This window comes from Aphelocoma coerulescens, chromosome 8 (assembly GCF_041296385.1).
Source record: "Aphelocoma coerulescens isolate FSJ_1873_10779 chromosome 8, UR_Acoe_1.0, whole genome shotgun sequence".
Taxonomy (NCBI): domain Eukaryota; kingdom Metazoa; phylum Chordata; class Aves; order Passeriformes; family Corvidae; genus Aphelocoma; species Aphelocoma coerulescens.
The window spans coordinates 31,395,476-31,423,403 of NC_091022.1; the positions used below are offsets into that span (position 1 = coordinate 31,395,476).

A 27,928-nucleotide genomic window follows, 5' to 3' on the forward strand; every position below is an offset into this window, starting at 1 on the left:
TGTTGCCAGAAATTACGGAATCACTCCTCAGGTGGGGATGCAGGCACAGGATGAAAGCTGCTTTTGTGGCAAACAAAGGGAGAGGGAATATTCCAGATGCTAAATCATGATCCCTTCTTTCTTCAAGGAGAGAGCACTGCCAAGGCTGTTGGAGATGTAGCAGTCTTGGCTGGATTGAGAAGCTCTGGAGGATTGGGATAAAACTCTGGATAAACACTGTTTACTGAGTGTTGCAGCGGGGATACTGCAACACACGTGTATCAAACTAGGAGGCCCGTAGAAAGAAGTATATATGGACAGATTGTTGGTAGATGTTTGAGCGATGTTTATTTCCCCAGCTCGTGGCCGGGGCTCTGCCGAGGAGCCCTCACAGTCCGGCCCGAGGAGCCCTCACGGCCCGGCCCGAGGGTCCCTCACGGCCCGGCCCGAGGAGTCCTCACGGCCCGGCCCGAGGAGCCCTCACGGTCCGGCCCGAGGAGCCCTCACGGCCCGAGGGTCCCTCACGGCCCGGCCCGAGGAGCCCTCACGGCCCGGCCCGAGGGTCCCTCCCGCGCAGGGAGCACGAGCAGCCAATGGGAGCGAGGCTGAGCAGGGGCTGGGGAAACCCCGCGCCTCCCCTCAGGGCTCCATGGCGGGCGGAGGAGACCCCGACAACTGAGCCTTCAGTCTGCACCATCTCATCCCCTCCAGGTTGGTTGTGTTGCTGGGAAAGAGAATAATTATTTGCTGGTTTAAAGAGCACGCTGCAGGGCCTGAAATGGGGGTTTGGATCCTTTGTTCCCACCGAGGGGTGACTGGGCTGGATTGAGAGGTAAAGGCCAGAGCTGCCTGTGCAGAAATGGGGGTTGGAAAGCTCAGAACTCACCAGGATGTGTTTATTCGGGAATGGTCAGGAGGGAATGTGTGCCTTGCTTTGTAGGAACAAGGATTTCCAGGAAGGCTGGGAAATACTCGATTCCATTTCCTTGTCCCGTGAGCTCACCAGGAGAGCTCTGAAACACCCACCCAGCTCCAACCACTCCTGACAGCAGGAGAACTCTCCAAGGACAAACCCGTGCTGGATCCAAAGCTCTGGAATGTGTGTTTACCTTCCACATCCACTGGCTCTTGTTCCTGCACATTCTTCAGGAGGAATTTGGCTTTTTTTGGCAGGATTCAGCCTCCTCAGGGTGTCTGAGCTTTGGTGTTGCCTCCTCCCAAGGAGGTTGAGCATCCAAAGGAGATGGTTTGAGTTGGGAGGGACCTTAAATCCCATCCCATTCCATGGGCAGGGACACCTCCCACTGTCCCAGGCTGCTCCCAGCCCCAATGTCCAGCCTGGCTTTGGACACTGCCAGGGATCCAGGGGCAGCCACAGCTGCTCTGGGAATTCTGTTCCAGGGCCTTCCCACCCTCACAGGGAACAATTCCTTCCCAATACCCCATTTGATAGTGCAGCCCAAGCTCCCAGGTGGTTCTGGTGTGAGCACAGGACTTAGAAAGCACAGTCCTGCAAAAAGAGGCATTTGAACACAGTTGCTCTAAAGAACATTTTTGCACAAAAACCCCCAGTATTCTCCCAAAACCACTCCACTGGACAGAAAAAAAAAAAAAAAAAAAGTAGATTTCTTCATTTGCAGAAAAATAATGGCAGCATCTCTCTTGTGTGTTACAATATTCCAGTGTTTCTTTATGAATTCATGGTTCTGTGGTCAGGGGCTGGAATGAGCAGCTGGTTCTGCTGCAGAACATCCATGGAAAAACTCCGTCCATGGGCCTGGAGCCTCTCAGAAATGTGATGGCTGTGGAATCCAAGCAGCAATTTTTATCTTGCTGTGGGCTATATTTGATAGGAGGAGAGAGAATATTGCCCCCAAGTCGGTCACTCTCCAGCCCCTCGTACTTTTGCCTGTTTGATCTCCCCCAAATTCAAGTCCAGCCCTTTGCAGGGCAGTTTCTGTGGCTGAGGTAATAGAAAATTATTAAAACCAGAGAGAGACACAATATTGGGACTGCACATCAAAAGCTCTTTAAGACAAAGGAGGGAAAATTGACTCGAAACTGGAATTATTGGAAGCATCTGTGGTGTCCTTTATTTCCCATTTAACAGTGCAGCACGTTTGGGAATGGTGTCAGGCTGGTTCTGCGCCTTAATTTGCTGAGTTTTACCCTAAAACCTGTGGTTCATCTGCTCCTGCAGAGGGAACAGCAACTCTTGGGAAATGAATTTTGACCTTGAGACACAAAGGAAGATTCTCCAGTGCTGCAACCTTCAGCTACGTGGAGAATTTGGGTTATTTTTATGCTCTTCTGAGGAGCTTAAAAGCAGAAATCTCTGTTAGGTTTATAAGGAACACGTGGGTTTGTAAACCACGAGTGGTGCTGGGAGTAGGATCTGCATCTGTTGGAGCTGTGGGGGAATAGCTGTGTAAATCCAGTGGGTTTGTGGGGTATTCCCAGAGTTTATAAAAAATCCAATAACATTTGGGAGCAGTCACTAACAGGAGCAAGGATAACAACGATTCCCAGTCCCCCTCAAGGAGTGATGGGTTCATCCCGAGCTGTGGAAGGCAGAGCCATGGGATGGGTCCCCATGGAAGGAGCAGTGCTGGGATTTGGATGCCACTCCCAGCACAGCTGAGGGAAGGTCAGCCCCTGGCTCCAGGTGGCTGCAGCCATTGGGGAGTGGGCAAAACATCCCATCCATGGAAAAAATACCCTTTCATGGGAGCTCAGTTGCCTTTGCTCACAAATTCCTGCACCTGGGATGGGGCAATTCCAGAATAAAGAGTGGAGAGGAGTTGGAGTTGCTGAAGCCAGTCCAGAGGAGGCCCTGGAGCTGCTCCAGGGCTGGAGCCCCTCTGCTCTGGAGCCAGGCTGGGAGAGCTGGGGATGCTCACCTGGAGAGGAGAAGGCTCCAGGGAGAGCTCAGAGCCCCTGGCAGGGCCTGAAGGGGCTCCAGGAGAGCTGGAGAGGGACTGGGGACAAGGCATGGAGGGACAGGACACAGGGAATGGCTTTAATGCTGAGCTCCAGGTTCCTGCTGGAATGACCATCCCACAGATCCGTATCTAAACCTTTGCTGCTCCACCTCTGCTCTCAATCTGCTTTTCCATACCTTTGGGCAGCTGTTCTGCCTTGGAAAATGCCTGTGCCAAGGCATTCAGGACATTGCTGGACAAGGAGGAGAAGGAAATGGAGTAACTGGATTTTTAACGTGACTCCACACAGCGATGCTGCCCTGTCCCTGTGAAATGGGTCATTCCCTCTTCTCCCACGGCACTGGGAGCTGCTTGTGGAGCTGGATCATTGCAGGAACTCCCAGGAGGAGTTCAGGCTGCTCAGAGGGCAGCAGGTCCCAGCGGGAGCAGGAAAAGCCCCGTGGGCTGTGGGATGCTGACTGTGTGGAACCACCCTCATCCCAGCTGGAAAACTCTGTGTGTATCCTGTGTGCTGGAGTTTGGGGGCTCAGATCCAGGGAAAAGCAGCTTGGAAGTGCAGGATAAATAAAAATTCAAATGGTCTGGACACTAAATTATGGCATAGCAGGAACCAGTGGCAGAGATGGAATAATTATTCCAAAATAGGTTTGCATAAGTCAAAACCTGAAAGATACTGGGGATATTTTCCCCAAATGTAGTTGGTATAAAATGGATGAGATATTGGATAAAAGTTAATTTTACCTTGTGTTGGACAGAGTTAGGTTCTGCTGACAAGATCTCTGGTCCTAAGGAAACGCCCTCCTCTGCAGTCAAGCCAGGGGATTGCACAAGGAGCCATAAATCCGGCCTGTCCCAATTCCTGAGCTCAGCACTGCCCCAGAAATGCTGCTCCTTTCCAGCAGCACCGTGTGGGCAAGTCCTTTGGGATGTAATTTATGCCTTGATTTCCTTATCTTGAGGTTCCTCTCAGCCCTGAGAAGTTGCAGATGGCTCAGCAGAGGAGGATCAGCACTGGGATTGCTCTCATCCTACAAAAGCTGCTCTGGGGCAGTGCTGGATCATCACAGGCTGGTGCTCAAGGATGGATCATGTCCTGCTTCTCCCACGTTCTGCTGCTGCAGCAGCTGGCAGGGATTTGGGGAGAGCCAGCTTTGCTCCCACTGCTTTCCCTCCTGCTGATGAAGGCTCTGGGGTTTATTCCCTTCTGGGTTTGTGCAGCTCCTAAAACTTTTCCAAGCAGCCTGTGGAGGGTGACAGGAATGCAGACATTGGGAGTATCCAGGTGTTGGTCTGATCCTGCAGGGATTCAGAGTGCTTTGGTTGATGTTAACACGAGGTGGAAGCTCCTCAGCAGGGAGGAGAGGCCAGACTTGGCAAATTGCCTCGGCAAGGGCCAGAGAGAATCAGGGAACCGCTGGGGATGGAAAAGCCCTCCAGGATCATCAAACCCAGCTGTTCCCCAGCACTGCCCCATGTCCCCAAGTGCCACATCCACAGGGATTTTAAATCCCCCCAGGGATGAGGACTCCACCACTGCCCTGAGCAACAGCCCTTTCCATGAGGAAATTTTCCCAATATCCAGCCTGAGGCCGTTCCCTCTCCTCCTGTCCCTGTTCCCTGGCAGCAGAGCCCGACTCCCCTCGGCTGCCCCCTCCTGTCAGGGACTTGTGCAGAGCCACAAGGTCCCCCCTGAGCCTCCTTTGCTCCAGCCTGAGCTGGAACCTCAGGGAGAAATTTGTGAATTCTTGAAGAATCAGAGCAGAGGAGAGCAGGGGAATAACAAATCCTGGGAATAACAAGCCCTGGGAATAACAAGCCCTGGGTCATCTGGGTGGTGCTGCCGTGTCTCACCCCAGGATAAGAACCCAGGAGCACCTTCCAGGTAGGATTTGCTCCATGTTGCTGTTCATTTTATCAGGGAATTTGTCATCAGCGTTGGCTGAAGTACAACAGGCTGGGGGGAACTGTGGAGCTGTTGTTCCAACCTGGCCATCAAATGTCCAAAAGTCTTGGATAAAGTGAGACATTTTAACAGTTTCTGCCAGGAGAGATTTATTCGGGGCAGAAAAATTGGGATTTATCTGGGAAACCAGGCAAACACCCCAGAGATAGAAAGTTTGAGTTGTTTAAAAATACAAGAGATGCAGGGCAAACAACCTCTGGTCCCTTTAGTGTCTGGTGACAAAGCTGTTTTATCTTGGAGTTACACAGCATCTGGATGTTTTCCTCTCATGCCATGGATTAGTTTGGGAAGCCATGGATTGACTTCCTCAGCGACTCTGAGAAGCAGGAAGAAAATGAACATTTCACTTGTGATCAGGTGAGGAAATGGAGATTTCCGTGTCTTCTCTGCCAGAAAATACTGATTTCCTTTTTGTGATGGCTGTGGGTGTTAAAATCCAAATTCCTGAGCTGGGATGAGCAGGACCTGTGGCTGTTCCCGTTTGCAAACAGGAATCATTCCTGTTCCCTCCTGCACCCCTGGCAGCTCCCTCGATCCCAGAGAACAGATGATGACAGGAGTGGCTGGGCTGGAGCTGTGACCGGGGCTAATTTCCAGATACACCAGGAAAGGGCTTCCTTTGATCCTCGGGATTTACACTCCATTATCTCCTGGGAGTCAGCTGCTCCAGAGGCAAGGCCCCACCAGCTCTCTGCACTTCAAAAAGGGCTTTAAGGCAGCTGATAATTTCACTTTTAAGTTTTCTGGGCTCTCCTATTGCCAGTCTTGATCAGGAGTGTGGGGATGAGTTCTAAGATCGGTGATAAAGTTTTATTTTGCCACGTGGGTCTCTGTTCTTTACTGCCCTCTGGTTCTGTTGGGTTTGGGGGTTTTTAGGACAAAGGAATCCAGATTTTTTTCTCGGAGCACTCTTGGCCTTTCCTTCTGTCCTCATTTCCACCACATGAAATGATCCTCTCCCCTCCTGAGGATTTCCCTCCATGTCTGCAGGATTTTTCATTTTAATGACAAGGGAAACAAATTGTGGAGTCGTGTGTCACTCCTGGCTCTTTGCTGGGAATTAGAACAGAATGAGTGGGAAATTAAAGGAGGGAGAAGATCGTGGCCATGCCCAAATGAAGAGCTCACTATGATTATTGTGGGCAGAAAGCAGCCAGTGTAACAGATAGAGTTGTGTAATTGTACTAATTAAGAAAGAAATCAGGGCTTTGAGAGTTTATAGAGCCTTGGGTGTTCTGGTTTCTTTAGGGGATGGTTTCAAATCCATTGGCAGAAAATACAGGGAACAGACAGAGCAGAAATGGGGGGGGAAAAAACAACATAACTTGATCTAGGAAATAGTTTTACAGTGGGTTTGAAAGAGTCTGCACCCAGAAGGTAACAGTGTCTCTTTTAAAAATTATTCTTTATTAATAAATATTAATATTGAAATATTATTTTAAATATTATAAGAACCAAAATCAACACTTTCATTATTTTTAAATCAATGTCAAGAATTATTCAGACTTCCCAAACCATTCTAAAACCTACTGAGGCTGTAAATTTGAATGTTGAGTTAATTGTAATGAACAAGAAGTTGAGTTTTGGAAGCGAAAGCTGTAGGGAGGAATGACAGCCAGCGTGCTGGAGGGCACAGCTGGGATAAAACAGGGATTTGGGAAGTGCTGGTGTTTTCTCCCTGACACCCCAGCTGCTTTCTCCAGTCCCAGCCCAGCACAAATCCAAAAATACCAGCTGGATTTTAAGGGAATAAAGAGAAAACAAAACTCTGCCAGTTCAAAACCCCTCATCCAAGAGTCTCCTCCTGCTCAGGTATTTCTGGAATGGAGGAAAAAAAAAACCCTTTTTTTTCCCAAAGGGAGGTCCCTAAAAATCCCCCACCTCCAGAGAAGCCCATTTCTGCCATTCCTTCCTGGCCAGCCCTGAAGTCCTTCAGCCAGGAATGTTCCTCTGTGGGATTCCCAGCAGCGAATCCTTCTCTTCTCCAGGCATTTTAAAGGATGTGTGTGGGCTGAGGGATCCCAGAGCTTCTGTTTTACAGGGATCAGCTGCCAGAATGGATGTCCTGGAGGGAAAACCTGGTGACAGAACTCAGTTTGCTCAGCAGGTGCCAACAGGAAGAGAGAGAAAGCAGGGAATGGATCCCAGTTTTTGTTACAGTGGCACAAAATGTCCAGAGTCTGGTGATGTTGGGAGGGTGGGGAGGCCCTGGAATGGAATTCCCAGAGCAGCTGTGGCTGCCCCTGGATCCCTGGCAGTGCCCAAGGCCAGGCTGGACGGGGTTTGGAGCAGCCTGGGACAGTGGAAGGTGTCCCTGGCCATGGCAGGGGTGGCACTGGATGGGTTTTGAGGTCCCTCCCAGCCCAGGCTTTTATGATTCATGAGGCAGCCCAAAGCTGTCACTCTTGGCCTGCAGAGGATATTTTTTATGTTCCTGTTTCCTGCAACTTTTATTTTTGTAGGTGGGGAGAAACAGTCCCTGAATTTTGTAGCATCCTCTGACAGGAAGGATCCTAGGAAGTTCCTCCGGTGTGACAGAGCCAGTGCAGCTCCACTGAGCAGAATTCATTCATGCCAGTAGGATCTGGATGAGAAATCCTATAAAAGACCCTGTTTTCCACTGCAGAATTTCCTGGGATTGGGAAGGACTGTGTTTCTCCACTGAAGCATCACCAGCCCCTTAAAAGGTCCTCTTGGCTGTGCCAGGGGACAAATCCCAACAAAATTCCTGCTTCTGCTGCCGTCATCTCAGAAAACCCAGCCTAACTCCAGGAGCTTTGGGTCTATGGACCAGAGAGCAATTATTTTCTTTTCCCTGGCAGTGAATATTCCCAATTATTTTATTTCCTACAGAGACATTTGGCAAGCAGCTCCCTCCCCAGCCCCTGCCAGCAGCTCTTGTTCCTAAATGAAACAAGTTCTTGGCCTGGAGGGAGCACAGCCAGCAAATTGTCAGCGTTGGGCCAAGTGATATTTTCATTTGCCCTAATCAATGACATTTATTTCAGGCAATCCATATTCCAAGGGCATTTGTCAGGTTAATAAAGAGCCCAGGGAAAGCAGGGAATTCTCTCGAAGGAAAACAAAACCCTGGGCCATTTCTCTGATGCATTTCTTTGTGTGTGTGGCATCACTGGTGAAATATTCTCAGAATTAACTTTCAGATCAGTGACTGGAGTCAGATTCCTCGTCCTGGTTCAGCTGCCTTTGCTTCCCTCTGGAATTTGGCAGTCCTTGGCCTGCTGACAGTTTTCCTAAGGACAAAAAGTTCTCAGCCCTGGTAATCCAAGTGCAATGGATTCCTAACCCAGGCTATTTCCAGACTCAGAAAAGAGGATGTGGCTGGGACATTGAGGATAAAAACTTGGCCCTGCTGGAGTTAAATTCTGATTCCCACTGGTGGAATGAGGATTTCAGTGCAGGACTTTTGCTCAGGTAGAGAATCAGATCCATTGCAAACCCCAAACATCTCCAGTTTGGCTTCAAAGCCTGGTTGGCCTCGTGTGTTTCTGATGCCCAGGTACAACTTCCAGCGGTTTCACCACAAATTCCAAGTGTGGAATGGAAGGAAATTGAGGTCTGTGATGGAATTGTTTCCTTTTATGGGCACAGATTTCAATTTTGCTAAAAGCAAAAGGCCTCTGGCAAAGAGCTTTTGACGTTTCACAGGACAGGGCTGACAAGGCAGGGTGGAAGGATATCAGAGAGACCACAGCGTTGATCAGTGAGCTCAGGAGACCACGTTTGTCCATACCTGGAGTCTCCCTCTGCCTTCCATTGGGACTTCCCGAAGGATGAGACAGCAGAGGGATCACAGGGATGTCAGAACTCAGCCAGGGGGTGATTCAAGGCTTTGTTATCTATAAAATTGTGTTGGCCCCAAATGTTTTGTTTTCACTTCAATCTGCCCCCCCGCCCAGGATTTTTATGGAGGCAGAGCTCTGGGTTGGATGGTCCTGGTTGTCCCTGTGGAGATGAATCCTGTGGGAGTTTGCCAGGTTTGGGGGGGGCTGGCAAAGGGAAAATCTTTAATTTTCCTCCTTCCCATAAAAACATCCTGCTAAAGAAATGTTCTGGATTCTGTTCAGAAGTGTTCTCAGGTGGGATTGAGGAAGGTGGTCGGAGCTGCCAGATGGGATGAGATGAGCCGGCGTGGCTCCTGTCAGAAAGGAGAATCCTGGAATCCCAGACTGGTTTGGGTTGGGAGGGATCTTAAATCCCACCCAGCCTCACCCCTGCCATGGCAGGGACACCTCCCACTGTCCCAGGCTGCTCCAAACCCCAATGTCCAGCCTGGCCTTGGGCACTGCCAGGGATCCAGGGGCAGCCACAGCTGCTCTGGGCACCCTGTGCCAGGGCCTGCCCACCCTCCCAGGGAACAATTCCTTCCCAAGATCCCATCTCAATCCCACCTCTTTCAGTTTAAATCCATTTCCCCTTTTCCTGTCACTCTCTGCCTGTGTAAAAAGTTCTCCCCCTTTTAAATTCCCCTTCAAAGACTGGAAGGAGCCCTAAGGTGTCCCTGGAACCTTCTCTTCCCCAGGGTTTCCCAGCCTGGAGAAGAGCCCAGCAGCAGCCCAAGGAGGCCTCCTTTTTAAATTTCATTTTTTGCTTTTGCTGATGGCTTCCCTTGGTTCCCAGCAGGATCAGGTGGAGCCTGGGGAGGGAAAGGAATGTGTGGATAAAAGCAGGAGGGATGTGGGGTCACAGCAGCTCCAGTTGGGTTCTTTCAGGCTGTCAGGGAACTGGGAATTGCTTTACCTCACTCAGGCTGTGCTTCCTCTCTCCTGGTTTAGTACAAGACAACACAGGCGTGGAGCATATCCAAGGCAGGATCCAGGTGGGATGAGATGAGCCACAAAGGAATCAAGGTGGGACAGGTGCTTTTCTTCATTCATTTCCCATGTTTGTGCAGTCACTTCCAAACCCAGGCAGAAAGCTCCTGCAAAAACACCAAATGGATCTCACAAACCTTGACCTCATGGCTAAAATATGTCTTCCCCTGGCTCTGCTTGGCTTTGTGAATGATTTTAAACAGAATTTTATTTTCCTTGGAGGAGGAGGGAAGGGCAGAATATTAAAATAATCTTTGCTTGTGCTTTTCACAGCGGTAGTGAACAGACAGAGCACGTCCTTGTGGAAGTCCTTCCCCTCGGGCTTGGGGAGCTTTGTGCTCCCTTTTCTTTCTGCCACTTCCCAACTCTTAATAATGTTAATATTTAAACTATTCAGGGGTTTGCATCACCTTCATTGATTATTATCTTTAGCAAAAATTACACAAGAGCCTGTGTTAACTATGCTCTTTATTCTGGGCTAGAAACTCATCCCTCCAGCTGAGGATGTGATAAAGGCTCTGACATTTTACTCCTGGATTCTCCTGTGGCTTAGCAAGTGGGAAAAAAATCAGGGAATTTGCAAAGCCAGGAGGCTGCCTCGTGTCTCGGAGGGGAGTGGAGTTTCCCTCCTCCTTATTTCTAATGTGGTAACTCTGTACCAGTTTAAAAAGTCCCTTTTCCCTTGCAATCCCATTTGTTTTCAACATCAATTAGGAAGGAAAGGACCATTTCATTGGAGTTGAAGGGCAGCAAGCCCCGAGTTGAAATTCAGGGTATTTTTTCCCTCTCCCAAGAAGCCCCCAGAACAGAGGGTTAATTTTCCTTTGCCATGGGCTCGTGTCCTTTGACAGAACCCCGTTGTTTGATGTCGTTGGTAATTGTTTCATGATGCAGTGGCCCAAATCCTCTGGGATGTCCCTTTTTGTGCCCAGCAGCTCGGGAAGCCTGGACCCACTCCCCTGGCAGAGATTACTTTCTTTCCCCGCACTCAATTCATAAGAACCAGAGAGGAAATTGGGAATTTCTGAATTTGGGGAGAGGGGGGTGAGGCCGTTCCCTGGCGCTGGGGAATGGGAACATCCCGGTGCCACCTGGCGGCAGCAGATCCCGGGATTTTGGGAGATTCCTCCTCGCCTTTGAACCACTGCGGGATGAAAGGCAAGTCCGGGTGATGCCGTAAGAGGCCACCTAAAAGCAGAGACTGGACAGGAGGGAGGGAATAAAGGCAGGTGTTTATCTGAAAGGCCTTCAAAGGTACCCCTGGGGAGCCAGGATGGGCCCCAAGATGGACAACAGGTCACGAGTTCTGCACACTTTTACAGGTTTGGTTCATTTGCATAGCAGGGTTAATTCTCCAATTAAAGCTTCAGTTAATGATGTAATTTCCCCTCAGCTTGCCCCCCTTTTAGAAGCTTTTGGTTTATACTTTTTGGGCCTAGGACAGTCTGGGTGTCCTTGCAGAGCAGGCCTGGAGAGGCTTTGTTACGTGTGCCCAGCACAGAGAGCAGAATTTAACAGGCTACAAGAAACTTCAGAGTCACACCCTGGGCAGTGCAGGATTTGAAAATAGAAAAGTTAAAACCTAAGGCATCACAGGCACTGGCTGCAGGTTCGAACACGGGCGAGCCTCGCGTTTTTGCGTTGGTTTTGTTTCCTCCACCGCAAGCAGCTCACGAAACGCGCCGGGCTGGTCAGAGCTCACGGGCTGCTCTTAACGCCTGGCAGGGGATGAGAGAGCAGAGAGGCCAAAAATGTGCTGACAGAAGGGCAGCAGCAGCAGTCCTCATTTCAGGAGTGCAGGAAGGCAAATGTTTGTACCCCACAGCGTTTTCCTCAGGAAATGAGGTCTCTGAGTTCAATAATTTCTGTGGAGGAGGTTTGAAATCCAGCTTGGTTTGGTGTAAGACACTGCTCACCTTACTGAGAGCACTGGGCCCTGTGGAGTTCGCACATCTTCACTAATTACAGTGGCACCAACTCAGTTTTTAATTAGTGCCAGCCTCCAGGGACAAGGGATTTGTCCTGGTGTGAGGAGCAGTTTGCTGCACATCTTCCTTGGGAATTGTGAAAGAAATGATGGTGAAGCACAGGGAACTGGGGGGGTGCCAGGAATGATCCCTCATTGAGCTTCCAGAACCACGGGATGGGAGCGGGGTGGGTCTGGAAGCAGCACTGAGGCTGTTACAGCACGGACTGGGAATTTGGGGCTTGATGGTGAGGGACAGAAATGGGACTGAAAACCTCATTTCCAGAGAGCTCCTTGAGCACATGGAAGGCATGGAGGGACAGGACACAGGGAATGGCTTCTCACTGCCAGAGGGCAGGGATGGATGGGAGATTGGGAAGGAATTGTTCCCTGGGAGGGTGGGCAGGCCCTGGCACAGGGTGCCCAGAGCAGCTGTGGCTGCCCCTGGATCCCTGGCAGTGTCCAAGGCCAGGCTGGATTTTCCCTTTTCCCTCTTGGATGCCACAGCCCCTCTCAGCAGCTGGATCACCTCCCTGTGCTCCCTGACCCCACAGAAGTTTGGGAAACACAGCCCGGTAGGATTTGCCATGGGTTTTGCTGAAAAACCCCGGAGCTGCGGCGTTTTATCGCATGTTCGAAGCTCTTTTGCCATCTCGTGGCTGCCGAGGGAAGGGAGGGAGCGGCTGCTCTGTCCCGAGGATTCCCCGATCTCCTTCGGGAGGTGTAAATTAAACATCTCATTAACAATGGGAAGTTTAGGAAGTGTTCCCTCCGCCGGAAAAATTAATATCCCAGGAAGCAGGAAATTTAAAAATTACCCTCTTAAAGCCCAGGCAGTGACAGCTCTTGAATCCCAGAAGGGTTTGGGTTGGGAGGGACCTTAAACCCATCCAGTGCCACCCCTGCCATGGGCACGGACACCTTCCACTGTCCCAGGCTGCTTCAATTCCAACCTGGCTTTGGAATTTCCAGCGGCACCTGGAGTGGGCATTACATAAAATTCCCTGAAAGGAGTGTCTGCTAAATGGATTTTACCCATCAAGCCGTGGTTTTATTTACAGCTGCTCCCATTTTCCAGGAAAACAGCACTGCCAGGATTGGGAAATGAGGAGAACAGGGCTGGGAAAGCACCCATCCCCAGGCAGAGCCAGTGCTGCATCAATTAATCTCTGCCATGAATATGCATGTCATGATTCCCCCCTCTTTCTTTCAGCACTGTAAATCTGCCACAACCTCATTGTCTTTTCATGCTGTTGGGAGGCTCGAACCGACTGTTTCAATGTTGTCATTTGTGGATTTTAATGTGCTGCACCCAGGGAAAAAAATCCTCTTGGAAATTATGGGCAGAACCAGATGCTGTGGAAGGAAGCTCAGCGTTGTTACAAATCCATGTGCAGCTCCCCAGGATAATCCTGAGGGTCCCAGGTTATTTTTGACCTGTTCAGAAGGGTAAATGTGAACCATTTATTACCTTTTCTGCAGTGAGAATTGGCCTGCTCCAACCCAGGCACTACAATCTTGGTTTGGCTGGGGTTTGTAGGTTGGATTGTTCCCTAATAACCAAAGAAATTGGGATCAGCTCAAAAATGTAGAAGCTCTACCTACATAGAAGTGATTTAAATGGGAGGAGAATTGGGTTCTATATAATTCAGGAGGTGATTGACACACTTTTATCATTTACTTTGAAATTTTATTTCATTTTTTTTCGAAGGAGAAGAAATAACAGATATAAAGTTATGTAGAGAAACTGTTGGAATATCACTGTTACACATTGATTTTAAATATGTATTTCCTCATGGGAGCTCTGTTAATGGCTCCCCAAAGTTCATCCTTGTCTCCTGAGAGGGGAATTCTCCTGGTATTCCTGATGGAATTTACTTTGACCCAAACCAACCCTTCCTCAATGGATAAAATACAAACCCAAATAGCTTTGTGTTGGTTTGTTTCAAATGGCTCAATGTCTAAATCAGGGAGGGGAAAGATTTACAAAGGAGACTATTGGGGGCAGATTTTCTTCTCAAGAGTTAGACCTGGAGGAGAACTTGAACCTCAGCACAGTGATGGGAAAATCTTCCCCTTTTTGCTGCCAAATCCAAGCAATCATCAGGAATGTGAGATATCTGTGGCTCTGAGGGAGATCCCAACCCAGCAGAGCTGAGGTGGGATGGGGGTAACTGGAGGAGCCCAGGAGCCACCACCGAGCTGCAGCTTCAGGGACCTGCAGTCACTTGAGTGGTCTCCTGAAAAAAATGGGCTGAAAAGACTGAAAAGTGAAAAATCCTGCCCAGAAAATCCCTTCATGCTCTGGAACAGGAGCAGGATTTGGGGTTGGCAGGCCAGGAGAGGGGGGCTGTTCACGGAGAGCACCCTACACTTGGTTCCACTGTCCTACCACTGCTTTTTCCCCTTAAAATCCTGGTTTTGTCAGAGAATAGGTGACAATGAGAATGATTTTGTCAGTTCCTGAAGGAGGAGGTTGGAACTAAATGATCTTTGAGGTCCCTTCCAACCCAAACCTACAGAGTTCCCCACAACTCCTTGGGCTGTTGTTTCATAACCTGAACCATTCCAGCCACATGTGAAAAATCAAATTTTCTGAGGCCCTTCTTTTCCCCCACTTTGGTACACAAAGCAAGAGTTTAGTGGTTTGGAGCACTGGGATCTTCTGCCATCCAAGGCCCATGACATCACTGACTGGCTGTAAATGAGTCAGAAACCCCATTTAAAAATAGCCCCCTTTTCTCAATAGACCTGGGCCTTGTTTGCATTGGAGCATCTGGGCTGGCTTAGCCAACAAAAGCAAAAGGCAGCCCTGCTCACACAGCAGAGCCCTGCGGCTGGGAAGGAGCAAACGGGGATGCTGCTGACAGAATTGTCAATGCTGGTAACGCCGGCAGGGCTGGGAGGGACATTCCATCCTCCTGGAGCACAGCAGCGCCGGCCAGAGCTCGATTTGGGACAGGTTAAAAAGCAGCTGTCCAGAGGAGTTTGGGAAAAGAGTTCGGAGTCATGGGCACACTTGAGGCAGAGCTGTCAGGCAGATGAAAAATGGACTTTATGACATTATTCTGCAACTTGTGGCACGAATAATTCCCTGTTTATAGCCCTGTGAAGCTGATGTTCCCTGGGTGCTCCCAGCAGATGCAGTTTCACAGATCAGGACAAATTTGGGGCTGCATTTAAAATGAGAAAGGTGGTTTGGCTCGGTTTAGGGTGGTCCTTTCTCCTTTTTCCTGGTTTCCTTCAGTCACTGTTGATCTTCCTGGTTTCAACCAGTGGGATGTGCCTGAGATCCTCTTGGGAAGGCAAAGATCTGATGAGGATCGTGCTATGGGAATGTTGCACTGTTTCTGAGGCAAGGCAGGAGCCTCGGAATTTACCAATAAATTCACTTTCCTAAGAAAATTCCCACGTTAGGATGAGGAATACTTGAGGAGTCGTTACGTTTTGTGTGTTTTCTCATCTCTGCTGGGCTGTGACACCGTGGGTTGGGCGAGGAGCAGGGGATGAGCTGCATCCTGAGCTGGGCCCGTGCATCTGGAGAAAGGAATAAACAGAGCAGGAGCCAGCTCTGAGCAGGTCGGGGCTCTGCAGGAGGGAAGGACACCTCGGATGGAGCTCTCCAGGAGCAGCTCCCAGCCAGGAATGCGAACAATCCCCGGCCGAGGGAAGCCGGGAGCAGCTGAGATCCCGTTCATCCTATGGAAACCACCCCCGGCTGCCAACGCCCCGCACCTTTTCCAGGGAAAATCCAGCTCCGGATTTTCGCCTGCACAGGGAGATGGGACACGGAACTGAACTTTAAATTCCACACCTCTTTATGAGCTCTTATCTGCGTCCTTCGCTCTGTGGAACCTGTCCCGGGCACAGCTCCCACGCCGTGTCCCTGCTCCGGGAAGGGCAGCCTGTGTCCCGCGGGGTGGCATCCAGGGAGATTATCCAATACCTGTGGAAAAACCTCCCTGCCGCAGCTTCCCTCTGCACCCGGCTCTGGTTTAGTCGCTGCGATTCCAGGAGAGGGCTGGAACCTCTCCAGGTGCTGCGGGTGCCACCGGGGCTGCCCGAGGATGGCTGCTGGGGAAACTCCAGCTCCTCCTCCTTTTCTCCTCCTTCTCCTCCTTCTCCTTCTCCTCTCCCCTCTCCTCTAGATGGCCCTGTGGCCCTGCCTGGGACATACCGCTGCTCCCGGCAGGAGGGAGGGAGGGAAGGAGGGATGGATGCTCCCCGCTCCTTCTTGGAGTGTCAGCTGCCAAAAGGGTTTAGTTCAGCTTTTAGCAGTCTGTGGGATGACAAAATCACGGAATTGTTTTGGTGGGAAAAGATCTTTAGGACCATCGAGTCCTCCAGCACTGCCAAGGCCACCACTGCCCATGTTCCCAAGTGCCACATCCACATGGATTTTAAAGCCCTCCAGGGATGGGGACTGCGCCTCTGCCCTGGGCAGCTGTGCCAGGGCTGGACAGCCCTTTCCATGACGAGATTTCTCCTCAAATCCAGTTTAAGCCCTGCCTAAACCTCCCCCTAAGAAATCTCCTCGGCTTGTCACCAGGTGTAGTGTCACCTGAGAAGAAGCCAAATCAAAAACCAGCGACATTTCCTATTAAAGCCAGGTTTAAAACAATTTAGAGGAGTTAATGAAGCAGAGAAGACCTCGTTCACGGTGCAACAAGGCAATAAAAGGTTTGTTACTCGTGGTAGCGGCTTCCACTGCAGAGTATCTGTAACACAGGTGCTGCACTGCCCTCGTAGCTCACTCAGGAGCTGTTCGCTCCTTTCCATAATCCTGCTTTTCCCAGCACTGAGGATGACCTCTCCCAGAGCCTGGCCACTTAGGTGCCTTCAAAGCGCTGCCTGAAAATGCTGGTGGCCAGGGGTGGCTGCAAGGCTCCTTCCTCCTGCTCCTTTTCTCACCAGGGGTGTCCTGTGGCTCCACATCCGACAAGGAGGGTGATCAAAGGTACCCAGCGAGCAACAGCCTCCACCAGGGGTGAGAGAACGCAGGCTGGAAGATCTCTTTTATCTCGGGCACGCTGTAAAATATGTTAATAATTTAGAGCATCCAAGGACAAAAAGACAGCACTTGAAAGGGAGGTGAGAGAACGGCACGAGTTTTATGAGGGCTGTTTGCAGAGCGAGGAAATCAAACAAATCTTTCATTTGACTCTGAGCATGAGAAAGAGGTGTGAGGCAATTCTTAATGAGATCGATGCCCGAGGCAAAGTGCATTCTCTGGCTCTTTTGTGTTTGGCTTTCTTTTTTTTTCTCTTCCTTTTTTTTTTTTTTAATTTTTTAAAAATTTAAATAAAAAATAAATCAAGGAACGATCTCGAAATCCCGAGGTCAGCTCCCTTGTTTTGCTGGCGTGAACAGCCCTAAATGTTGGAAGGTTTGCCTGGAAGTGGAGGCCGGAGGGGCTGTGGGGCCTCTGCCAGCACCACCATGTGAAGTTGGGGCATTGTCAGGGAGTTTGGGATCTCCTACAGCTCTGAGATAACCAGGAATTCTCCTTAGATGCTCCACAGGGCATCGTATAACGCCCCAGATTTTGGGGCATGACAGGGAAGCAGTTTGAGGTTTTATTTTGTTTTCCTGAGAATAATTCCCTGTTCTCCTGACAGCAGCAATCTACTGATACCCCATAGGGCACCCTGAATTAGGATTTTAAGGCCCCACCCACCCCAAACACCTTCCACAGGTGGGTCCCTTCTGCAGGAGATGCCCTGAGCCTTTAAATCTGCCCAGTTTAGCATCTCTGAGCACAGAAGGTAGAAGTGCTTTTCTCTGTGGAGCTTGCTGGTCATGAAAATATTACTTTTTGGTGTGATGGGTGAGTTCAGAGTAATTTTACAACTTCTTCAGCTTGTTATCTGTATTTAACCAGCCCCTGGGTGGGGGATAATGCTGCCTTTCCAGTGTATTTGGGTGCAGGAATTTGAACAACCGCAAGCTTCTTGTGGAGAATGAAAAAGGAGAATCAGAAAATCTCCTACAGATACTTTGTCCTGAAGTCAGGACAGCCCTGAGTAACCTGGGGAGAGGGTGAGGGACCAGCCCAAGCTGGGCAGATGAGTCTCCCAGCTCCCTTTGAAATCTTTCCAGCTCTGCTCCCAGCCCTGCTGGATGCTGCAGCTCTGATGGTTCCCGTGTGCCTGCAGAGCCGGGGCAGCTGTGAGGTAAAACCACGGTGCATTCATTGCTAAATGACAATTTATGTGCCAGGAAACGTGTGTTAGTGCCACATTAAAGCCCTGCTAATTTCTCCTGATTAATTGCAGCAGCAATATCAAGTGAATTATTGATTGGGCTCTTGTTACCACAGCAGCTGTCTGTCATCACCCCGTGGAGGTTTGTGAGGACTCTTCCCCTTGTCCTTCCTGGGCTAGAACTCTGTGATGGATCATGAGCTATGTTCCCACAAGGAGCAGATGCCAATTTCCCTGCTGCCAGGGGTCACGTGAGGAGGTATTAAAGCTTAGAGGAGATGTAGAGTAAATAATGGAGCAGTATTTAAGATGTTGTTGAGGATTGAGGAATGAAACTGTCTTGGAAGCACAACCAAGGGTGGGAGTGGATCCAACCGCAGAGTCCTGGAATGGTTTGGGATAGAAGGGAATCTAAAGCTCATCCTGTTCCACCCCTGCCATGGGCAGGATTGCCTTCCACTATCCCAGGGTGCTCCAACCTGGCCTTGGACACTTCCAGGGATCTAGGGGCATCCCCAGTTTCTCCAGGCAGCTTTTGGAGAGGGAAGGTTCTGTGTGCTGAGGTCAGCTTTCATTTGGACTGTTCTTCCCTTGAGTGCTGCTGTGGAGCAGCTCTGCCCAGTGGGGCCCAGCTGGAGATATTCCAATGTGGAATTTGTGCTCACACCGTTCCTTCTCTCTGGAAAGAGGCACAAGAGCCTCTCCTTCCACTCAAGGCCAAGACAAGCCTCGTGCCTAGCTCAGGGCAGGCAGGGGAGGTTTATCCCCACCTCCAAGGCACAAAAGGCACCACCACAACTTTAATGTTTATTTGTAGGTCAATGTCAGCCTGAATTCCCCATTCCTGGTGCTCCCTGCCCAGCAGTCACTTCCTCTGGACACCTCTTGGTGCTTGAGCTTTGTTCCCAGCACTGTAGGAATGCCTGGGAATGTGATCTGTGAGGATTATCCAGCTCTGAGGGGCTGTGACCAATGGCAGTGACAGGGCAGAGCTGGTGGAGTCACTACAGAGAAATTAAAGAGCACACTCCACTCTCTGGGATCAGCTGGCAGCCAGGGAGGAAGGAAAAGACAATGGGAAGGAAGGAAGGAAAGAAAGAAGGAAAGGAAAGAAAGAAAACACCCGGATCCCTTCATGGCCATTCACATCCATCCCGGGACGTTCCCCAGGAGGAGCCAGGCTGGCTAAATGACCACTCTGATTAATTAGTGAAATGAAAAGGCAAAATGCAGGAGTGGGGGCGAGGAGAAGCATCTCCTCAGGGCAGGTATTTGCTGCTGAATCCAGCACGGTTTGGCTTTGCCTGCCATTCTAAACTGATTTTAAGTGAAGTTTTATTAATTCCTGCAAGCCTCAAATAAAAGGGAAAGCTGGAATTTCCAATGACAACACACAGGAAAATGCTGGGTGCTTTGCTAAGGAAAATATCATCTCCAAAGCTGAAGCCAGAGGAGGGGAGTTAATTTATGTTGACTGGAAAAATAGCAACTATCCCATAAATCCTGCAGGAATGGGCTGTGCCAAAATTGTCCATGTAAAACCCAAAGGAACCCCTCAGAGCAAGAGAATTGCTTTTGGGGTGACAGCAAGTGGAGGGTAGGAGCTGCCAGGCTGTGATCCTAAAAGTACAACAAATAAGATGTGGAGTAAATCAAGAGTAGAGACCAACGTGGCAGCATCTTCCCCTTTCCCCAAAGAGTTCGTGTCTGGCAGGACAAGAAGGGCTCTGGAGCTGCTGCTGAGTGCTCACAGGAGGGATCAGGGTTTGTCACAGAGCCTCACACGTGGCTTAAAAACATCTCACAATTCAATGTTATTGTAGGAGATAATATTCTTACCTGCAGTGAACATAAAGGTGAAGGGAAATTCCAGTACAACCAATTTATGTGCTGAAAAATGGCATTTCAGCTTAACCCAGAGGGTTGGGAAATCTGCATTAAATGGGGTGAGAGCAGCCAGTTTGCTGCTGTGGTGTTGAGGGGTTGCCATACTCCAGCTGTAGATAAATGGAATAAAATCATCCTGCCCAGAGCCTTCAGGCTCTTGGTGGCAAATCCTCTTCATCCCCACTGATTCCATGGCTTTTTTCCCCATGCTCCAGCTTTGGAGACTGCCTGGCTTGGATGAAATGTAAGGAAAATAATCCCAAAACTGATCTAAAACCTCCCAACACTAGGCAACGCTTGGAAGTGCCTTGGGTGGAGACTTGGTAACGCTCCTGGCACCTCTCACGGGCTCCCTCCCCTTAGCCATGAGTTCTAATGTGGAAGTGAAGCTGAGCAGGGTCAAAGGATGCTGGGAGGGAAGTGCTGGTGTTGGAGGAGGAGCTGGGAACAGGGCTCAGGGTGGAAAGTTGGGGCCATAGACACAAACCTGCTACAAACTCTGTTATTCTGCTGCTGCTTTCGGTGCAAGTTGATTTTATTAAGCATTTAATTCCAAGATTTTGATTCACTTTTAATGTTTATCTGTTTAATTCAATTATTTCAATGTACGTGGTTTTGATTTACCACAGCAGCTTAATTCCTTAAAGAAGAAAACCAAAGAGTTTCCCAGTAACTTCTCCCTCCCTGTGTAAGGCTAAAAAGAAAGGAGGAAATTAAATGTTTAAATCTTTCCATCTTTTTTTGCTGTGCAGTAATACTGACACAGGCAAACCCAGATTCTACACCACAGTAGGTATTTTAAAATTAATTTAAGTTGCAGTGGCTGGACCCTAATTGGTGTTACTGCATCAGCTGATGGAGCAGTGCCAGCTCCGGGCCTCTGTTTTGGGAGATTCACTTCTGGCTCTTAAGGACAGCAGAATAAAAGGGAATCCCAGCATGGGCTGGGCTTGAATGGACCTTCAGGATCGCTCAGCTCCACCTCTCTGCAGTATCTGCCCACGCTCAACAGTAAATAACACAGCACAGGCCTTTTCTTTTTGCAATCAGCAGCTGAAGGAAAATTGGTTGAAGTGGGAGCCAGATTGTTCCCAGGTGTGCAGCTGGAAGTGGGAAAGGTCCCCTCATTCCCCTCCTGCAGGGCAGGGGCAGTGTCCTGCGAGCTGAACACCAGAATTTTGGGGCAGCCACCCCCCTCAGCCCTTGGCTTTTGTCCCCCAGCCTGGCAGCAGTGGGCAGCTCCCTCAGCGCTCCCCTGCTGCCACAGCCGGCGTCGGGTGCTTTCCATCGGGAAGGAGAGGCTCGGGCTTTGTTCCACCTCACTGCGGGCTGTTGCTGCTGTCTGGGCTCTGGGTCCAGGTGAGCTCAGCTGCCTCAGTGCCTTTATTTGTCATTATCAGAGACAAGAATCCCACACCGGGCTGGGAGGGACCTTACAGCCCAAACCATCCCATGCCCTTCCACCCCTGCCATGGCAGGGACACCTCCCACTGTCCCAGGCTGCTCCCAGCCCCAATGTCCAGCCTGGCCTTGGGCACTGCCAGGGATCCAGGGGCAGCCACAGCTGCTCTGGGCACCCTGTGCCAGGGCCTGCCCACCCTCCCAGCCAGGAATTCCTTCCTGATCCCTAATCCAAGCGTGCCCTCTGGCAGTTCAAATATCCATCGGTTTTGATCGAGTTCGCTGTGGCCGCCTGGCTCTCTTGATTAAAGCCAGAGCTGCCACTCCCCCTCTCGAACCAGGAATTTGGGAGCAATCAGAATTTCCAGTGGTTCCCATCTGTGTGGGACCAAAGGAAACCCTTTGTCATGGTCCATCGCCTGTCACTGCACAGATCCCCTGGACTGCTCCGGCTCCACCTTCCTTCCCATGGCAGACCTGGGAGCATTTTGGCTTTGCTCAGGAGATTTATCATCTTCTGTGGAAGCTGAGCTCTGAAATGGTATAAGAGAAATCCATGGGAAGCCAGGGAGCTGGGAAACTGCTGTTCATCTTGTCCCAGCTAATGCTAGGACTAGGTTTAACCAGCTTTAATTATAAAGCCATGTTTAGAGAAATCTATGTCCAGTTTTATACATTTTGCTGTGTTTTATTTTTAACTATGGATCAAAAATTTTTAAAAATTAGGGATCTTATTTAATTTATTTATTAAATAATATTTAAAGAGTAATGAAAAATTATCAGGTCTTGTGGTGAAGTAGATCTTCTGTAGCTGCACCTTTCAGATGTTACTGATTATACAGAGTTGTATTTAATTAATAAATTACAATATTATTATTAGCTGTAAAGCAAACTGATTTCCATGGGTTTTCTCACTTGTAAATCAACGTTTGTTGTGATAAACAGTCAAATATGACAAGAATAATTTGTTAGCAACTAATGTAAAGGTAGATTAGGTTGTGGCATAATAGTTGGATCAAGTCAGGGTTATCAGTTTTATCTTACTGCCTTTAGCCTTTACCCAAGAGCAGCTAGTCAACATTTCATTGTCAATTTTAAAAGTTCCCCTCTCTGATCCATTGCTATTCCTGAATGGAATATGCCTGGGAAATGAAGAATATTTTGGCTTTTTTTTTTTTTTTTTTTTTTTTGCAAAAGCAATACAGAAGTCACCCTTTGGTGAAGTCCCTCCTGTGCTTGGGGATGAGTTACTCACTCCTTCAGATCCTGCTCCGTTTGTGCAGAGATATCAAATATAATCAGGACTATCTGAGGGTAGCTTGATGCTCCAGGAGCTTTGTCCATGGATTACTGCTGGCATTGTCTGCCACTGACAGCCCTGTCTGTGGAAGGGATATTAGGGAAAAAATGTCTGCAGTGAAAAACTCTGATTGTGCTGCTCGTCTGGGAAGGAGTTTAAATAATATCATTCCAGGCTGAATATGTAATTTGGCATTAAAATCTCATAACAGGATTAGCCCATCACTCACAGACCCTGCAAGAAGAATTTTCAAGGCAGTTATTTATGTGGAGAAGCCAAGACACTTGTGTTTTTTCCAGGCAGATAATGGGGGCTGGAGAATGATTTATGCCAAATGGAAACAATTCCTCATAATTGCATGAAGTGCTTAATATTCCATCTCCTCCCTGTTAACAGGAAACTGTCTGGCTTTCAATTTATGGTTAATTTGTAATAATCAGACACTAAATCTATCATGTGCTCCTTTGCACTCTGGAATCAAATGAAGCCTTTTCCCCTGGGAGTCTCCTTCCAAAGCCCTGCTCACCCCTTGCTGTCAGTAGCACGATTTCCTTTCCTCACTTCATGTGCCTCTAATCAGCCAGGAATTAGGCATTTAGTTCAGCTGATTTAGGAAATAAAATCTGTGCATTCCCATCTCCAGCAGATCAAGAATTCCTGGATTCTACTTGCATCCCAGGAGTGAAAACCACTTTGTGCTGCAGGTTGGGAATAGCAGCAGGTACAGAGCAGGGCAGATTCACAGAATACTCTGCCAGCAGGATTTTGTGGGTTTTTGGGAGCTGGAGAGGCTGGATGAGGAGCACAAACTGCCTGGGAGCTCCAGGTCTGGAAAGGTACAACCTCCCCAAAAATCAGTTGGGATTTCTGTATCCAGCATTGCTGTCAGAGGAGTTTCCCTGGGAATTGGTTTTGGTTACAGTGGCATGTTCATTTTCTGAAGCTTAAGGATCCTGGCTTGGGCTCCCACTAAAATCCCACAAACTTTAATTTAGTGGGATGGCCTGAAATGGGGACTGTGCCCTGGAGCAGCCCCTGACATTACCCAGCTTCCCCAACATTGTAATTTCAACCTGAAGTGCTGCCAGGCAGGGCAAAGAGCTGATTTTGGAGGCTGTAGGAATGTAAATAGTTAGAAATATCAGAGCTGGAAATGCACAGGTTGGGTTCATCCTTAGGGGAAAAAAAACAAACCCAGGCTGGCAGTGAGGTCTGTGAATTTATCTTGGTTTTCACGAGTGGAGGAAGAAAGCAAAAAGCAACAATTGTTTCAATGAGATGTGAAAATTCCAAGCCCTGGGAGCTCTGCAGAAGCTGAAACAAACCTGCTGTGGTCCCAGGCTGCACAGGGACACGTGTGGGATATTCCTGCAGGCTCCAAATCCGACCCTGGATGTTTATTCCAAGCAGGATGGAGCCAAGTCTGGAAAAATCCACCATGGATGTCTTGTGAGAAACCCTGCTTCCAGAGCAGGGCTGACTCCCTGCACAAGGAGGATGCCCCAGGGAAAGGGTGAAAGTGGGAGGGAGAGGAGCAGGGCTGCTTCGGGGTGGAAGAGTTCAGTGCAAGGTCTGACCAAACAAGAAATCCTTTGTTCCCGGGCAGGAGAAACCCAAAGCTCCAGCAGGGCATGTCAGGCTGCTCCACTCTCCCCCAGCACCTGCAGATTATCCTGATGGGGTGATGATGATCCATGCACAGGGCTTGGATTTATTTTCCCCTCTTCACAGCTGCTGGTAACATCCTGATCCTTGGGATGATGCAAGGAAGTCAAATAAACCATCCTCAGAGACTGAAATATGTTTTATTTTTGGTGAAGTTTGGGAAGAAAAAGGCAGTTCAGAATGAATATCTGTTTTGGAATGACCCTGGGAGAACCCAGCACAAAACAACCACAGTATTCTGCTGCAAAGAGCAAATATGTCAAGTCTCTGCTATACCTTGATTTTTCTAGGTCACAGAAATACAGCCTGAAAGCTTAAAGGTCATTCCTGAATATCCCTAGGAAAAGCTGGACACAGAAAATGTACTTGGCCACAGTCAGAGAAGTGATCAGTGAGTTCCCTGAGCCCAAAGATACAAAAAATGTCTGGATTATTTATAATCCCTGTGGAACCTAACTAGGTTGAGAAATATTCTCCTGTCATCTTTTGGTTCCTCCCCAGAAAGAGACTTCCCAGACCTTTAAGCAGATTTTGAGGATGACAGCTAGCTGCAATCCAGGAGTCGCTGCTAGTTTTGAAGCACTGCTTGATTTTAGGGAATATCTGAAGGAACTGTTTAAAATCCAGTAAATCTCCTTGCTTTCTCTTGGATTAATGAAATACCTGGGAAAAAATAGCACTGCAGCCACCTGCCTCATGGCTTTCTGAAGCTTTCTCCAGGCTATTCCATCAGCCCAGCAGTGGAGCAGGATATATTTTATATTGGATTGCTTGGAATTAGCAAAGGCAAGTGTGTCAGGGAAAAGAGCTGGAGCTGCAGCTGATATAAGATCCTTTATTGGGTACACACACGTTGCAATTCCATTTGCCAGGAAGCTGGAAGAACGTTTCCCTCCAAGCACAGAAATGCTGGGAGAGGATAGTTTGCAGTAGGAGTGTGAGGAATAAAACCCCCGGGAGTCTTGCAGCTTCCTTTGGTTCCTGGAGCAGCTCCTCTCCCACCTCCCCAGGGCTGGGTGAGTGCTGGATCTGCAATATTGATTACCTGGGCCATGGGGCCTCATTTGTAAAGCCTGGATCCAGTAGGAATCCATCAGGATTAATCCTATCCTGGTCCTTTTCACTTTGCTGCTGCCCTGGTGGCTTTTCCAGCTCCATCCATCTGTTAACACCATTTCCAAAGGCAGCCTTGGAAGGCTGTCCCTGCAAGGGAAGAGCTGAATGCGAGGCAGGAACCCAGCTGTTGTCAGCAGGCCACAGCCATGATGAATGAAAATTTAACTTCTCCCAGATGTTCTGCCATCCTTCCCCATCTCCTGTCCTTCCCATTCCCCAGCCCTTTCATCCTGCTGCTGCTGGAGGTGGTGCCCGTGGCCAGGAGAGCGCTGGGCTCTCCATAATGGATGTTGACAGGGAAGGGAGCAGCAAAGGGAGAGATCCAGCCCTCAGCCATGGCCAGAGCTGGAATTTTAATGGATCAAAGGCATCCAGACAGCCCCTGCATGAGGGGAGCATCTGGAAGAAATAATAATCAGAGGTTTAGGGGGCTGCTTGGCATCTTCCAAGCAGGTTGGAGCAGTGCTGGAATGGGGGAATTGTCCTTTAATTTGAGGCTGTTCTTGGAGGTTTTATGGTAGGGCCTTGCTGGCCAAAGGGCCTCCCAAATCCCTTGGGAAGGGCTTAGCTCCTCATGAGGGGGTAATAGGAAAACTTGGAATGGGAGTCAATTCTATTATTTTGTTAATTTATATTTTTCCATGACATATGCAGCAGCAGTTGCTACAACAAAGGGCTGCATTTATAAATGATGCAAATTGAATTATACAGGCATGCACATGTAGCTGCTCGTGTCATACATCGGGTTTGGATTAATGGATTATGGGATATTATAGGCCAGCATGTCTATACGTATTTCTAGGAAGGAATTGTTCCCTGGGAGGGTGGGCAGGCCCTGGCACAGGGTGCCCAGAGCAGCTGGGGCTGCCCCTGGATCCCTGGAAGTGCCCCAGGCCAGGCTGGACACTGGGGCTTGGAGTGACCTTGGGTAGTGGAAGGTGTCCCTGCCCCTGGAAGGGGTGGAACTGGGTGGGCTTTAAGGTCCCTTCCATCCCAAGCCACTTTATGATTTTAGGATTTTTTTTCCTTTTCTCTGACCACTGAATCCTGAGTGATGTTTTCCTTCTGATCTAATTCATCCCAGGGCTGACCTGCAGCATCTCCATTTCTAAGTCTGCACTTCAAATGCTGCCACACAGGAAGTTTGCTGGTGCACACGGAGTTCTGCTCCCAGAGCTGTGGGATGGCATGGGAAGTGTGTCAGCAGCCGTGCCTGCAAATGGGGCGCTGCATCCTACAACTTCCTCATGAGAGGAAGAGCAAACACTGATCTCTGCTCTCTGTGACAGGAACAAGGTAAGAGGGAATGGCTGGAGCTGTGCCAGGAACATTTAGGTTGGATATTGGGAAAGGTTCATCCCCCAGAGGGTGCTGGGCACTGCCCAGGCTCCCCAGGGAATGGGCACGGCCCCGAGGCTGCCAGAGCTCCAGGAGCATTTGGACAGCACTGCCAGGGATGCCCGGGCTGGGATTGATGGGGTGTCCGTGCAGGGCAGGAGCTGGATCCATAATCCAGTGGGTCCCTTCCCACTCAGTTTATCCTGTGATCCTAAAGTGTTCACTGAGCTCCCCTGGTGTTTCCAGGTGCTGCTGCCCTCCCCCAGCAGACTCTGTGTGGTCACAGCTCAGTGCCAGGGCAGTGATTTGATCTCTCCACAGGCACTGCCTCACTGAGAGCTGGGATCGTGGGCTGGAGATTTGCCTTATTCCCACCTCACGGAGCAATCCCGTTCCCCACAGGGAAGCCTGGCTGATCCCTGCTCTGCTGCAGCCCCTGGTCCCACCCTGAGCCCACTCCCTGAGTGCAGCCAAACATCGAGGGCGCTGCGTTGTGCTGCTTCTCTGCAGCTTTTCTGCAGATGCACCCAAGCCCAAATGTGAGCTCAATTATTTTTGTCATCATCCCTGACAGTTGTGATTCATCACCCAGAGTTGTTTTCTTGCACATAATAACTTCTGTGGAGCAGAAAAGCTCTTCAGCTGCACATCTGTCAGCAACCCGGGGCTCCTCAGCCCAGCAAACAAAAGAGCTTCGTTTCTTCCTTCTAACAAAGACATTTGCTAAAAGAGGCTGTAAATGTTCAGAGGGGGTTGTGTCGCTGTGTGAGCTCCAAAATATTCCTGTTATGATCTGTATTAGAGGCTGGGTTGACATAAAAGCTCCAAGTGTCATTAAAGTGTCACACAAGTGTCACTAAAGGGGAAGTGAGAGCTTCCAAACCCTTGGTGAATGTAGAGGGTGATTTCTCTTAGGTCAGTTTAAAATTCCAGCAACTGTAGCTCGACTGTAACTGCTGTGTATCTACTTGGATAAATAATCACCATTTCAATGGACAAAAAATTACCTAAGACATCCCAGTGTGTTGCCTGGAGTTTTTAAAGGTCTGGCTGGCCAAGCTCAGGTTGTTTCCAGCCAACTTCACCTCCCTTTCCTGCATATTCTGAGGTCCTGGGACAGGCTCAGCCACATCCCAGCTTCTCCCTCCTCTGGCACATCTGTGGGACACCCTTCTGTGGTCCTCACCCATGTGGTCTGCAAGATTTAATATGTGAGGACTGGGGGAAAAAATCCCCAAAAGATAATTGGATTTAAATGGGGGGGGGAAGCTCATGAATATTCAAACTATGGGGAAAAAACAGGTTGAGAGTTTCCCTTTCAGATGTTGTGGCT

At 49.3% G+C, this 27,928-nt stretch overlaps 2 long non-coding RNA genes across 2 annotated transcripts; both read left to right on the top strand.

Annotated features, from left to right (window-relative positions):
* The first annotated feature begins 632 nt into the window (after positions 1-632).
* On the top strand, positions 633-13,776 carry LOC138114115 (uncharacterized). The gene is made up of 4 exons (XR_011152495.1): positions 633-690; positions 5,133-5,241; positions 9,681-9,755; positions 12,899-13,776. It is a non-coding gene; the product is annotated as an uncharacterized lncRNA (long non-coding RNA).
* A 3,650-nt stretch (positions 13,777-17,426) lies between these two features.
* Positions 17,427-27,696, top strand: LOC138114024 (uncharacterized). Its single transcript, XR_011152453.1, has 3 exons — positions 17,427-17,512; positions 26,342-26,553; positions 26,917-27,696. It is a non-coding gene; the product is annotated as an uncharacterized lncRNA (long non-coding RNA).
* The last annotated feature ends 232 nt before the right edge of the window (positions 27,697-27,928 follow it).